Below are 12,132 nucleotides of genomic sequence, written 5' to 3' on the forward strand. Positions count from 1 at the left end.
AATTACATTCAGCGAGGCATAGCTTAAAGGGCAACTCCGGCCAAAACTCAAAATGAAATAAATTACTGGTATGGCTGTAGTGACACAAAATACGTCCCCAGCCAAAAAGTTACGTCCGGGGGACGCCGCATTCTCAACTAATGCCGATAATAAAAATGCGACCCGCCGCGAGCCGCTGCTCCTTAGCGGGCGGCTAGCGGGTTGCCGATCGCTAAAGCAACATTGGGCCGTGACGTCAGTATCGTTCTCTTTTTTTTCCTTTGGTCCGGGCGTTGCGCGAAGTGCGCTTCTTTGAGCCGCTACCACCGCTACTTCGGTTTGTGATTGGCGTGTTTAGCCGTTGCTTTTATAAGGGGTGGAAGCGCTGCACCAATGGCGCCATTGTGCGCCAATCCACTTTTGCTGCGCCATCCTGCTCCCAAGCGCACATTTGCGCCAAAACTAGTCAAACAATTTTTTTTTTAAAATTTTATCTATTGTGTGATATGCTGTATTGGTACGCGACAAGCGTGCTCACCGCAGGTTCCCTCGTGCTTATCGCACCGTGACACGCGAATCTGCAGCATCCATACTATGCGGGGTATCTCTTCCTATGACATGCAAATTCCAAATTTTTCCCGCATTTTTGTTTCTGGGTGATTTCAGATAAGATCGACCAAAGGATGGCTAGTCGACATTTTCAAATCAACTGACGTTTTTATATGTTATTGTCTAGTGTCTGGTATGAACGAATCCAAACTTAGTTTTGACTAGAAAAAATACTTGGGGAGAGGAAAAATCGTAAGGCATGAGGTGGTGGACAGTTGCATTAACGCGCACTGATGGAGGGGGCCCGTTTGAGAGTGAATAACTAAAGCGATAACATTAGGAGAACTCTAATACGTTTTAGGCGCAAACTATGGGTATAGCTTGCTTGTAATATAAAGTAATCATATTTCTTTAAAATTTATTTATTTTTCTAAAAATTGACAAACATGTCTGCTCGAACGACAAATGGCAAACTTTGGAGGTCTGTATGTCATGAAATAATTTAATCATTATGATATAATTTGCAGATATTATTCTACTAATATATAGCTAATATTTAAAAAATAACTAAGGTATCTGTGTGATACAATAGTTAGGATATATTTAGTCAAACATGGAAAAAAAATCAAACAAAGAAAAATTCCGATGCAAATAGAAAAAAAAACACCACCCTTGATTTTTTTTAAATTTAGGTAACCTGTTATACTCTATTTCGGCATTCATTTTCATTAAAAACATGTTGCATCATTTTATTGAGAAAGAAGATACAACTCCCCAAAGTAGGGTCCTTTTTCAAAGCCTACACTTAGCAGTGTTTTATACAAGAACTGACTCTGAGTTCCAGTTTCATGAAACCAACACACATCTTTTATATATTTTTATTCAGATGAGGCCAATGATAGCTAAAGAAATCGTTCACACACTTAAATTATGGAGAAACTACTGTGTACAAAGAGGTATCATATTACGGACTAGTGATCCGAGAAAAGATCATGCAGCCATCGGCCACTAGGAACTTTGTTTACTTTATTCTCCTGCGACACTATATGCTATTCCCTCTTCTGCTCTACCTTCATCTCCCTCTCTCTCTCTCTCTCATATATATCCCTGATATATATCCAGAACAAAAACATGTTCAAGCATTCCCTTCCTGCGTGGTAGTGTTCTGTGGCTAGCAAAAATCATTTCCTCGCTAAGCTCACGATTATGGCAAAATAGTTGCCGGAAACCGCAGACGACACTCGTCGCTAGTTCTGGCAAAACGGCCGATACAATCTTTTTTTCGCATTTCCCCGCTCGCTGTCAAGGACAAGGGGGTTCGCTTCAACCAGCAAAACATGGCCGCCGACGCCTGTTTACTGAGCAGTCATGCCTGTCGCCATCTCACTCGCTGGCGTCAAGGGCGATAATATCAGGCACAAAGGGGCACACCAACCGGCAGCATTATCCCCAAATACTCGAGCCTCGCGTAAATACATAGAGTGTAAACGCTGTCGCCATGTTATCGTAGTAAGACCGCCCCCCCCCCCCCCCCCCCCCCCCCCCCTCCCCCAACGGGGGACTGCAGTACGCGACGGCGTACTAACACAACGGCGACGATATCGACATCGCGGGCTCCGAATTTTCCCATAGTTCTACTCCACGGGCATTTCTTGAAACGCTTGATATTGTGTACGCCCGCCTGGAAGGATTTCAGGCGCGTAGTTAAGATAAGGCGGTTCTCCGCGGCAAAAGAAAGCAATTTCACAAAAGCTTAAAAGCGGCGGCGACGCGTGTGCGGTGAACGCTTGTAGTTTTGGTGTAGACAGGGTGAGTGTGTTCTCATTGTTGACACCAGCCGGCGATAAGGCACTGCAGGCGGTAGCTCAGTACAGCAAGGGCTAATCCGAGTGACCATCAACGTAACCCCACCGCCAACCCCTCGCGAACCGGTCGCCGACATGGCTCAGGCTGTGTCATGAACCACGTGGTAGAAGCTCGGGTGCTTTCATATCAGCGCGTGGAGGGACGACAGTGCGATTCCAGAAAGTCTTTTTCGAAGGCCGCTGACCACAATTTTTTGTCTGGAGACTTTCCCTCTTTCTTCCTTTGACGTGGATCAAGCTTTGCCGACAGCCTCAGTTGTGACCTCTCTTTTCAAATGTATGTTTGCAGTGAGTGAGCTCCTCAGCCTCGGACTTGTCACTTGTGCACCCAGTAGTTCTTTCACTTGGCAATTATATGCCATCAGTTGGGGTTTAATTTCTATTATTTATGTATACATTATGAAGACGTCCTGGAGCTCCAAACGAGTGTTTTGTGCAGATTACTTTTGCAAACACAAAAAGACTATACCAAAGCAGCGGAATTTTCGAAGTGTTGGCGAGTTGGACCTAAACTCGTTGAAGCAAATTCTTCCGCCTGACTGTTCCACCAAAGTGAGTGCGACGGACTACCTGTGCTACCATTGCTTCATGCACATCACTAGGGAGATCTCGATGCGAAGCTCAGAGCAGTGCCCTGACATATTTGTGCCAGCTGAAGAAGCAATTGAAGATCTAAATCGCAGCATACTACCTACAGATGTGTCGCCGCTGAGTCAACCAAGCGTCGTAAGAAGTCGGGACAGGCCCGCCTATGTCAAGAGAAAGCAGACAGAACTGGAGCAGGTTGCTGTCAAGAATATACGCTCAAGGCTACGTATTGCGTACGACAGGGACGCACCATCGGGGTCGTCCAAACCAACATGCTCCACATGCACTGAGTGGGTGGACAACTTTCGGCAGGCCTTTGAAACCGCCACCTCTCTCCGGGAATGTTGTCAACTGCTTACACTCCTGCCGTCAACACCGACGAAGAATGAGGTTCAAAAGATGATTCCACAGGCCTCAATGTACCTCATCAGTAAATCCCGAAAACTCAAGGAAAAGCATGGCGTGTGGTATGAGCCGGATCCTTACACATGGTGCAAGGTGAGCCCTGAGAACCTGTCTGCTGCCCTAGAGTACTTCACGAAAGACGAGCTACAATGTCCGCGCCAAAGTCCCAACCAGAAGGACGTCATCTCTGTCATGCTCAACGGAGAGAAAACGTTCGTGCCAAAGCGCTTCATGACACGCTCAATACGAGAGGCCTTCCGTATATACAAAGACAATCATCCCGATTCCGGCGTTGGGCTAACGAAATTTTATTCGTTGCGCCCTAGATGGGTCCAATGTATTCCACACCAGGAAGTGTGCGTTTGTGTGCGCTGCGCCAATTATTATCTTTGTATTGCCGCTCTAGAGAACGTTACAGGCTCAACATTCAACACTGGTGAAATGAACTCTGCATTTCTGTGCGACCCAGCAACAGAACTGTGCCTTCAAGGAGACTGTGATCACTGCCCAAAAGGCCAGTTTCTTACACTCCAGGAACTTGATATCCCGGAGGATGAAGAGATTGTGCTTGCAACATGGGAGTCCGGCGACCTTGTGAAAAAAACTTTGGAACCTGAGACTTTCCTAAAAGTCATCCAAGTGACGGTTGGAAGTTGGGTGCTTCATAACCATATCCGGCAAACGCAAGGTAAAGCGATCTACGATGAAAAACAGTGCATGCAACGCGGGAGCATTGTCTTTCATTTTGACTTTGCTGAAAACTGGACCATCGTGCTTCCTGACGAAGTGCAAGCATATCACTGGAAAAAAAACAAGTTTCGATATTTACATGTGTAGTGACGACAAGAAAATCTACAAACAGCTTTGCCATCATCAGTGAGGACCTGTGTCACGACGCCGCTCACGCTTGCTTGGCTCTAGAAAAAGTGAAGGAGTGGGTTGAAGACAACGTTGTGGTATACTCGTACGTGACGTACGTAAGTGACGGCGCCACCAGTCATTTCAAGAATCGCTACCAGCTTCACCAATGTGCAAAGGATGATTGCCCACAAGCCCAGTGGTTATTTTCTGCATCTGGACATGGGAAAAAATGCATGTGACGGAGTTGGCGGACTCGTGAAGCACCAGGCCATGCTGAACAACCTGAGAGAACGTTCAGTAAGCGCAATTCAGACGGCCAGGACAATGGTGAGCGTTCTATCAAAGAAACTGAAAGGCGTGCATCTTGTATATCTGGACGAAAATGAGGTTGTTCGGTATCGTGAACAAAAAAAAGAAGAGTGGCTGACGGTGCGCGCCTTCCCTGGCATTCAGTCTTGGCACGCGTGGCGGCTCAGCTAGTCATCAACAGTAGGGACCTGTGACGTATATGTAGCACGGACAGTCGGATCTGCTTGGCAGCAACTTTATTAAATGGGTACAGCGAGGAAAACCTTAGCGTAAAGTGCCGAATTTGATTTCCCAAGGACTGCTAATTTTGAATGCAGGGACATCTTATTTATCACATTTTTCTTCACAAGGTATTTAACCTACTGTTTTTGTTGGTGGTTACTAATAATTTTTATCTGATCACTATAAAAAAAATCCCAAAATGTTATCCTCGAGCAGGATAAAATATATCGGCTTGCCACGATTCATTCATACACCGAGAGCATCGAAGCTGCTCCAGTTAGGCACTATGGCATTTGTCACCTGAAATTGTTTGTAATCGTAAATACACAGCCAACCTAAATATCTTACTATTATATCTTTGTTTTTGTGTGTGGAAGTAAAGTTATTTATTTTACTCTAGATGTAAAATATACCGGAAGGTACAACTTCACACTGCATCATCTTTTCTCAAATCATTAGTCTCTAATATGATACCACTTTGTACGCTTATGTAAAATGCTGTATATAGTTTCTCCTCCCTTTTACTGTGTGACCGATCGCTCTTTTTATCAATGACCTCATCTGAATAAATGTATATAAAAGATTTGTGCAAGTTTCATGAAACTGGAACTCAGAGTCACTTCTTGTATAGGACACTGCTAAGTGTAGGCTTTGTAAAAGGACCCTACTTTGGGGAGTTGTTTCTTCTTACACAGTGCAATGATGCAACATGTTTTTAATAGAAATGAATGCCGAAATAGAGTATAACAGGGTACCCAAAGTTTAAAAAAATCGAAGGTGGTGTTTTTTTTTTTATTCGCATTGGAATTTTTCTTTGTTTGATTTTTTTCCCATGTTTGCCTAAATATATTGTAACTATTGTGTCACTCAGATACCTTATTTATTTTTTCAATAATAGCCATATATTAGTAAAATAATGTCTGCAAGTTATGTAATAATGATTAAATTATTTCATGAGATACAGATTTCCAAAGTTTGCCATTTGTCGTTCGAGCAGGCATGTTTGGCAATTTTTAGAAAACTAAATAAATTTTTAATAAATATTATTACTTTATATTACAAGCAAGTTGTACCCATAGTTTGTTTGTAAGAAGTTTTAAAATTCTCCAAATTTTATTGTTTTAATTATTCACTTTCAAACTTGCCCCCTCCATCAGTGCGCGTTATTGCAACTGTCCACCTCTCCCTGCCTTACGATTTTTCTTGTCTCCAAATTTTTTTTCTGGTCAAAACTAAGTGTGGATTCGTTTACACCAGACACTAGACAATGTCATATAAAAACATCAGTTGATTTAAAAATGTCGACCAGCCACCCTTTGGTCGATCTTATCTGAAATCACCCTTCTTCTTTTTTTGTGATTTTTGCGGTCGATATTGGTTCCCGTGACACCCGAGTTTGAGTGCGCCAAGTTCTTGCGTCTATATCGCACTGTGAAGTGCGAATGCGCTATTTAAGTGTTCTGCTGCCGTACCCGTGACAGGGGAGTTCCTAGTGAATTCCCACATACTTATTGCACTCTCGAGTTTGCCATGTGTGCGATATGTATCAGTAATGAAAAGACAGTGAGTGCGCAGGCGAGCTGGTGATAGTTAATCATGATGTTTAAAACCCGATACTGTGGGGAGATAAAAATTGAGAAACTTTGAAGTTGATGAGATTCGATTTCACCTAGCTTGTTGTGCCCCCCCCCCCCCCCGACACACGCACGCACACACACACACACGCACACACACACACACAATTTACCTTTTCATTTTGGGTGGGAATTCTTTAAGGACCTTATGGTATATAAATGTACATAAGAGCTTGCTGGCATTTGTTCACCTATCATATAATTTCTGGAGAAATCAATAACTACTTTATAAAAAATAAGCATTTGGCATAATATATATTTATCTTTGCGTGTTTGGGGTGCTTTTGTTGAGACTGCTTCCAAGTTACTCATTCGTGTAGTAAACGTAACATATAAGAGCCATTGTAGAGTTTCTTGTAGATGACGTACTTGGCGAATACACCTGCTGGCACTCGAACAGCAAGTCGGCGGGGGGACGAGGAGAACAGTGGGGATGTCCTGCTGAGCGAAGCAAATTCTAAACCTTCTGCATTGCTTGAATGCTCTCTGCATCCAAGCAATGCAGAGAGCAGGTCGTCTGCTTCTTGCACAGGCAGGGGTGGTCCAGCTGCGCCAATTGCGCCATTTTGATAAATTCTCCTTTACCTGCGCCTTGCTGCGCCTAAAGACACAAATTGCGCCAAACTGCGCCAAACCGCGCCAAACTGCGCCAAAAAGGGCTAGTCGGTCCGTGAACGAATCCTTTTATGGAAGAATGGCGTTTTCGGCTGGCAACCCGGGGGAGTTTTATTTTCTAGGCTAGGTGGTGCTAGAGCACTATAGAGCTATATAGTGCTCTAGGTGGTGCAAGCAGGTGCAAGCTGCCGCCCGATATAAAGGGTAGAGCCGTTACCATAGCCATCACAACCCAATTCAGGTTTCCGGCCCAGTGGCATTATTGCGCATTATTGTTTTGTTGCGACCGTTTTGATATGCGGCATTGTGGCTGTTCATTTCTGCATCGCCACTACTAAGTCCTCTTAAAGAGGAGCCAACGTGAGTAGTTTTTCTGCATGCGCGTTTTAAGTTACAGACCCCATAGTAGAAATTTGCTCGGACGCTCGTTCACCGGCAGACCAGCGGCATCAATACCGAACGTGGTACTCTTTTCGATCGCGTGGTCGTTGCTTGATTTCCTTGTTGCGAATTGTTGCGTGTTCCTTTTTATGTCAAATGCCGTAAACGATTGGTCACCCCTTGGTTGTCATACTGTCGCACTGCGTGCGAACTCAGAATAGAGCTTACAAACATGTTTAATAAATCGCTATAGTTTCGGACTTTCGGCAGCCGTAATATATATATAATAATAAAGACATGGCACAGAACTGCTCTATGTTCATGCGTCTCCAAAATTTTTAGTTTTCCTGATACCAAGGTGCTCCAAAACGAGCTTTTCCCTGCTCCAAAAGGGGAGTTTATGTGATACGAATTGCTCCGAAATTGGGTTTTTCTTGCTCCAAAAATTGCTCCAAAACCTAAAATGGCTGGACCACCACTGCACAGGAGATGCAGTGACTTCAGAACGACGCCGAGCGCCGATTGGTTTTGATTGAAATGATAGTGGGTAGACCTCAATACTAACTGCCTTGAGATATACTTACTATTTTTTTTTAATCAGCCAATAAGAGCTCGGCGTTTTGACGTCATGCAACCCCTGTGCAAGAAGCAAACTATGGTCTTACTTGCTAGTTTTGTCAGTAAATTTTTTTTTTAATAAACTCCTAATCAAGCTTTTTTGTTTCTATTTAGTCAGCGATGCCTCTTTTAGTAAGGGTTCATTAAGTGCGTATGTATGAGCAGGAATGGTATAGGTCATGAAGTTTTCAATATTTTGTATTTGTACTTTAATCATATAGAGTAGATTTGTACTCTGTTGAGTATTGGAATACCTTTGATTTGTACTCTGTTCAGAGTATTGGAGTACTTTTGTTTGCTAAACAGGGACTTGAAACATTTGTATTTTCTATAATGAACTGTAGTCAGTATTGGACTTTATTTCGTACCATACTATTACTATTGCAGCTTGAAATGGTTTAGTTTTTAACTTATGGATTGTGCGATTTACGTTGTTAAACAGTGAAAATGTCTTGTTTTCATGAGGCTTAAGTTGTTTTTCTTTAGTTGCCTATGCCTACTATTGTAAATCCATGAGAAGAACCACCGGCTACCACCAAGACAGTTCTCAATGGCAGCCATTCAAATATATTTTTTGCTATATGTTGGAATATATTTAAGCAAAGGTTATGTTTGGAAATGGTTCTGGAACGTCACATGGAGATGCTTTTTTATTTATATTTCTTTTTGTATTTCGAAAAACACATCTGTGCTTATTGCACCAAGCAGCTCCGAGATTTCCTTATACTGCTGGGTCATTCCATGTGAAACGTCCCAGACGTTGCGCTCGACCACCTCCGATTTCTAAAAAAAAATTCATGGGCTTCGGCCACAATGTCCGTAGCCATACCCTAAAATAATTTTGACGAAAAAAAATTTGTGATGACCTGAGCGCGATTTTAGTTTTTGAAAACAGCATGAAACTTATAAGGCCCGTTCACACTCTTGCGACCGAGTACGACTGAGAGAGACGAGATCTCTTACAACTTCTTAAATGTTTCTAGAATGAGGGAACACACTGACATTGTGGCGCCATCTATGCGGTGACCCTAGAACTGCATTTCACAAAAGCGAAGGTTTTGCGGAATTTCCGAGGTCAAATGTGCGTAATACCCATAGAAAGGCTCGTTTATAACATTGACAAAAGCTTTTCGAGCCTAAAAAGAAAGGATATTGCGCGAGAAATAAAAAAAAATATGCCGGACCGCCGAGTTTACACCGCTTCCCAATAGATGGCGCCAGTGTGTTCTCTGGTTTAAGAGGTTTTAAGGAACCCAGGTTTAAGAGGTCGCAAGCAGTCGCAAGAGTGTGAACGGGCCTATAGGCATCACTCAATAATTTACGAAAAATCAGCTTTTTTTAGGAAATACCCAGCAATATTTTTTTCTTAAATTTGCACGGTTGTCGGCTTACAATGTGGTTGAGTTTGTGCAGGTTTGTTTAATAAATATAAAAAAAAATGCATAATTTTATTCAAAAATACACATTTTTGTTATTTTATTAAAAAATATATAATTGCTCCCGGGACCTAATATAACTGTTTACTGGTTGCCCTCTAGGTATATAATCTATAAAAAATATTTTAAACCGCTGAATTGAACACCTTGCAGTAAAACAAAAATCCTGAAGTTGCCAAAAAGTGTGTTTTGACGCATAAATAGCCGTTTATTCCACCCTGAGGTGGTCCAAGTAAAAATACAAAATATGTTGGGTTTGGAAGAACGATTGATCGTCTTTTGATTCTGAAAGTTTAATCAGAGTAATTTTTGTTTAAAGCGAGAAAACAATTTTTGAAGTTGAACTCTCGCACCACCACCCGGCGTCGCTTCTTAACGCCTCTTCGCCGCACAGCACGCCACCTGTGACGATAGCCCAAGCGATTAGGTCCGAAGAAACAACGGAGTTAGCTGCCCGCTTCCCCTCGTCCCTCTTTTCTGGCTGTAAGGGAAGAAACGGCGGGTATCGTGTACTAATCGGAGGTGCCACCAGTGCGTCGCCATAGCAGGCACGTTGTGCCCTTTGTACCCGAGGGCGGCTCCTCACACTCCGAAACGCGATGCCTAATCGACGGGCCGCATCAGCTGACTTGGACTTCTTCATGCCATGCCAAAGGTCTCACGGCGACCTCCGATTCCTAAAATAAAATTAATGGTTCTTCACCATAATGTTTTTGGTGCTTCTCTAAAATATTTTTGACGAGAGACAAATTTCATGGGGTGATGGCGGTTTGGACTCGTAAAAAAGGAGTGAAACTAGGAGTCATTTATTAATTGATGAAAATTAAGATATTTTTATAGAACAGTGGACTATTTTTATTCCTAAAAACCACATGGTATTTTGATTGTTGTGTAATAAGGATCATAAATATTTGCTTGAAGCAATTTAAAAAAAAAAGTTAATATATGAGAATTTTAGCCTTTTTGAGTTTGGTTACAAACTATCTCGTTGCTGCATGTGATTAAAGATCTTATTGGCAACCCTATGAATATTATGCACAAAAAAAAAAAAGTCTCGGGCCGTACAACTAAATATCTTGCAGAAAAAAACAACTTAATTTGTGCAAAATGTCGTTCTGCCGTTTAAAGAGCCGTCAATTCTGGCTTGAGGTGGCCGAAAACAAAAAGCGAAAAACATGATGACTTTTACAGAAGAGTTTATTGCCTTTTGTTCTGAATACGAAAAAAAGAAACATTTTGAAGTTGAGATCTTACGTCGCAACCTGGTGTCGTTTCTTGTACGAGCCTCTTCTCTGCACAGCACGGACACGTGCCTTTGTTTATTCATTATTTCCAATGGGTCATGTAAAGATTCCCGCACTGACAATATGGACCGAAAATAATGCCAGAAGCGCAATCTTGGCTTGTGACGATGCTTCAAGCGTCGAGTTAACATACTGAATCAGCGCGATTCAGAGCTTTCATCACTCGCCTGTCGCCTTCATTTCGCTCCAACTAAGCGCGAACCGGATCATAGTTCCGCTTTTCACCGCAGCATGCGTGGCGGCTAGATTTCGCGGCGATATTATTGTGTTTCAGACGTCCACGTCAGCTGATGCCGCCCGTCGGTTAGGCATCGCGTTTCGGAGTGTGAGGAGCCGCCCCTCGGGTACAAAGGGCACAACGTGCCTGCTATGGCGACGCACTGGTGGCACCTCCGATTAGTACATGATACCCGCCGTTTCTTCCCTTACAGCCAGAAAAGAGGGACGAGGGGAAGCGGGCAGCAAACTCCGTTGTTTCTTTGGACCTAATTGCTTGGGCTATCGTCGCAGGTGGCGTGCTGTGCGGCGAAGAGGCGTTAAGAAGCGACGCCGGGTAGTGGTGCGAGAGTTCAACTTAAAAAATTGTTTTCTCGCTTTAAACAAAAGTTACTCCGATTAAACTTTCAGAATCAAAAGACGATCAATCGTTCTTCCAAACCCACCATATTTTGTATTTTTACTCGGACCGCCTCAGGGTGGAATAAACGACTGTTTATGCGTCAAAACGCACTTTTTGGCAACTTGAGGATTTTTGTTTTACTGCAAGGTGTTTAATTCAGCGGTTTAAAATATTTTTTATATGTTATATACCTAGAGGGCAACCAGTAAACAGTTATATTAGGTCCTGGGAGCAATTATATATTTTTAATAAAATAACAAAAATGTGTATTTTTGAATAAATTATGCATTTTTTAAAAATATTTAAATTAAACAAAACTGCACAAACTCAACCACATTGTAAGCCGACAACCGTGCAAATTTAAGAAAAAAATATTGTTGGGTATTTCATAAAAAAGCTGATTTTTCGTAAATTATTGAGTGATGCCTAGTTTCACGCTGTTTTCAAAAATTAAAATCGCGCTCACGTCATCACAAATTTTTTTTCGTCAAAATTATTTTAGGGTATGGCTACGGACATTGTGGCCGAAGCCCATGAATTTTTTTTTAGAAATCGGAGGTGGTCGAGCGCAACGTCTGGGACGTTTCACATGGAATGACCCTGCTACGAAACTCGATTTCCGTTGCTCCTGAGCTGCTCCAAAGCTGAGCTTTTACTGCTCCAAAGCTGCTCCAAAGGGGCATCTTTGCTACTCCCACACCTGCTCCAAAAGGCTGAAGCTTACTTCCACCTCTGTTTTATCTGTAG

The 12,132-nt window shown here is 42.6% G+C and overlaps 1 protein-coding gene across 1 annotated transcript in view; it reads left to right on the plus strand.

Annotated features, from left to right (window-relative positions):
- LOC8033347 (zinc finger MYM-type protein 4) overlaps positions 1–12,132 on the plus strand; it is a 100,301-nt gene that overhangs the window by 36,363 nt on the left and 51,806 nt on the right. The gene's annotated exons all lie outside the window — the stretch shown is intronic.

This window comes from Ixodes scapularis, unplaced genomic scaffold (assembly GCF_016920785.2).
Source record: "Ixodes scapularis isolate PalLabHiFi unplaced genomic scaffold, ASM1692078v2 PGA_scaffold2__306_contigs__length_199485367, whole genome shotgun sequence".
In the NCBI taxonomy this organism is placed as follows: Eukaryota; Metazoa; Arthropoda; class Arachnida; order Ixodida; family Ixodidae; genus Ixodes; species Ixodes scapularis.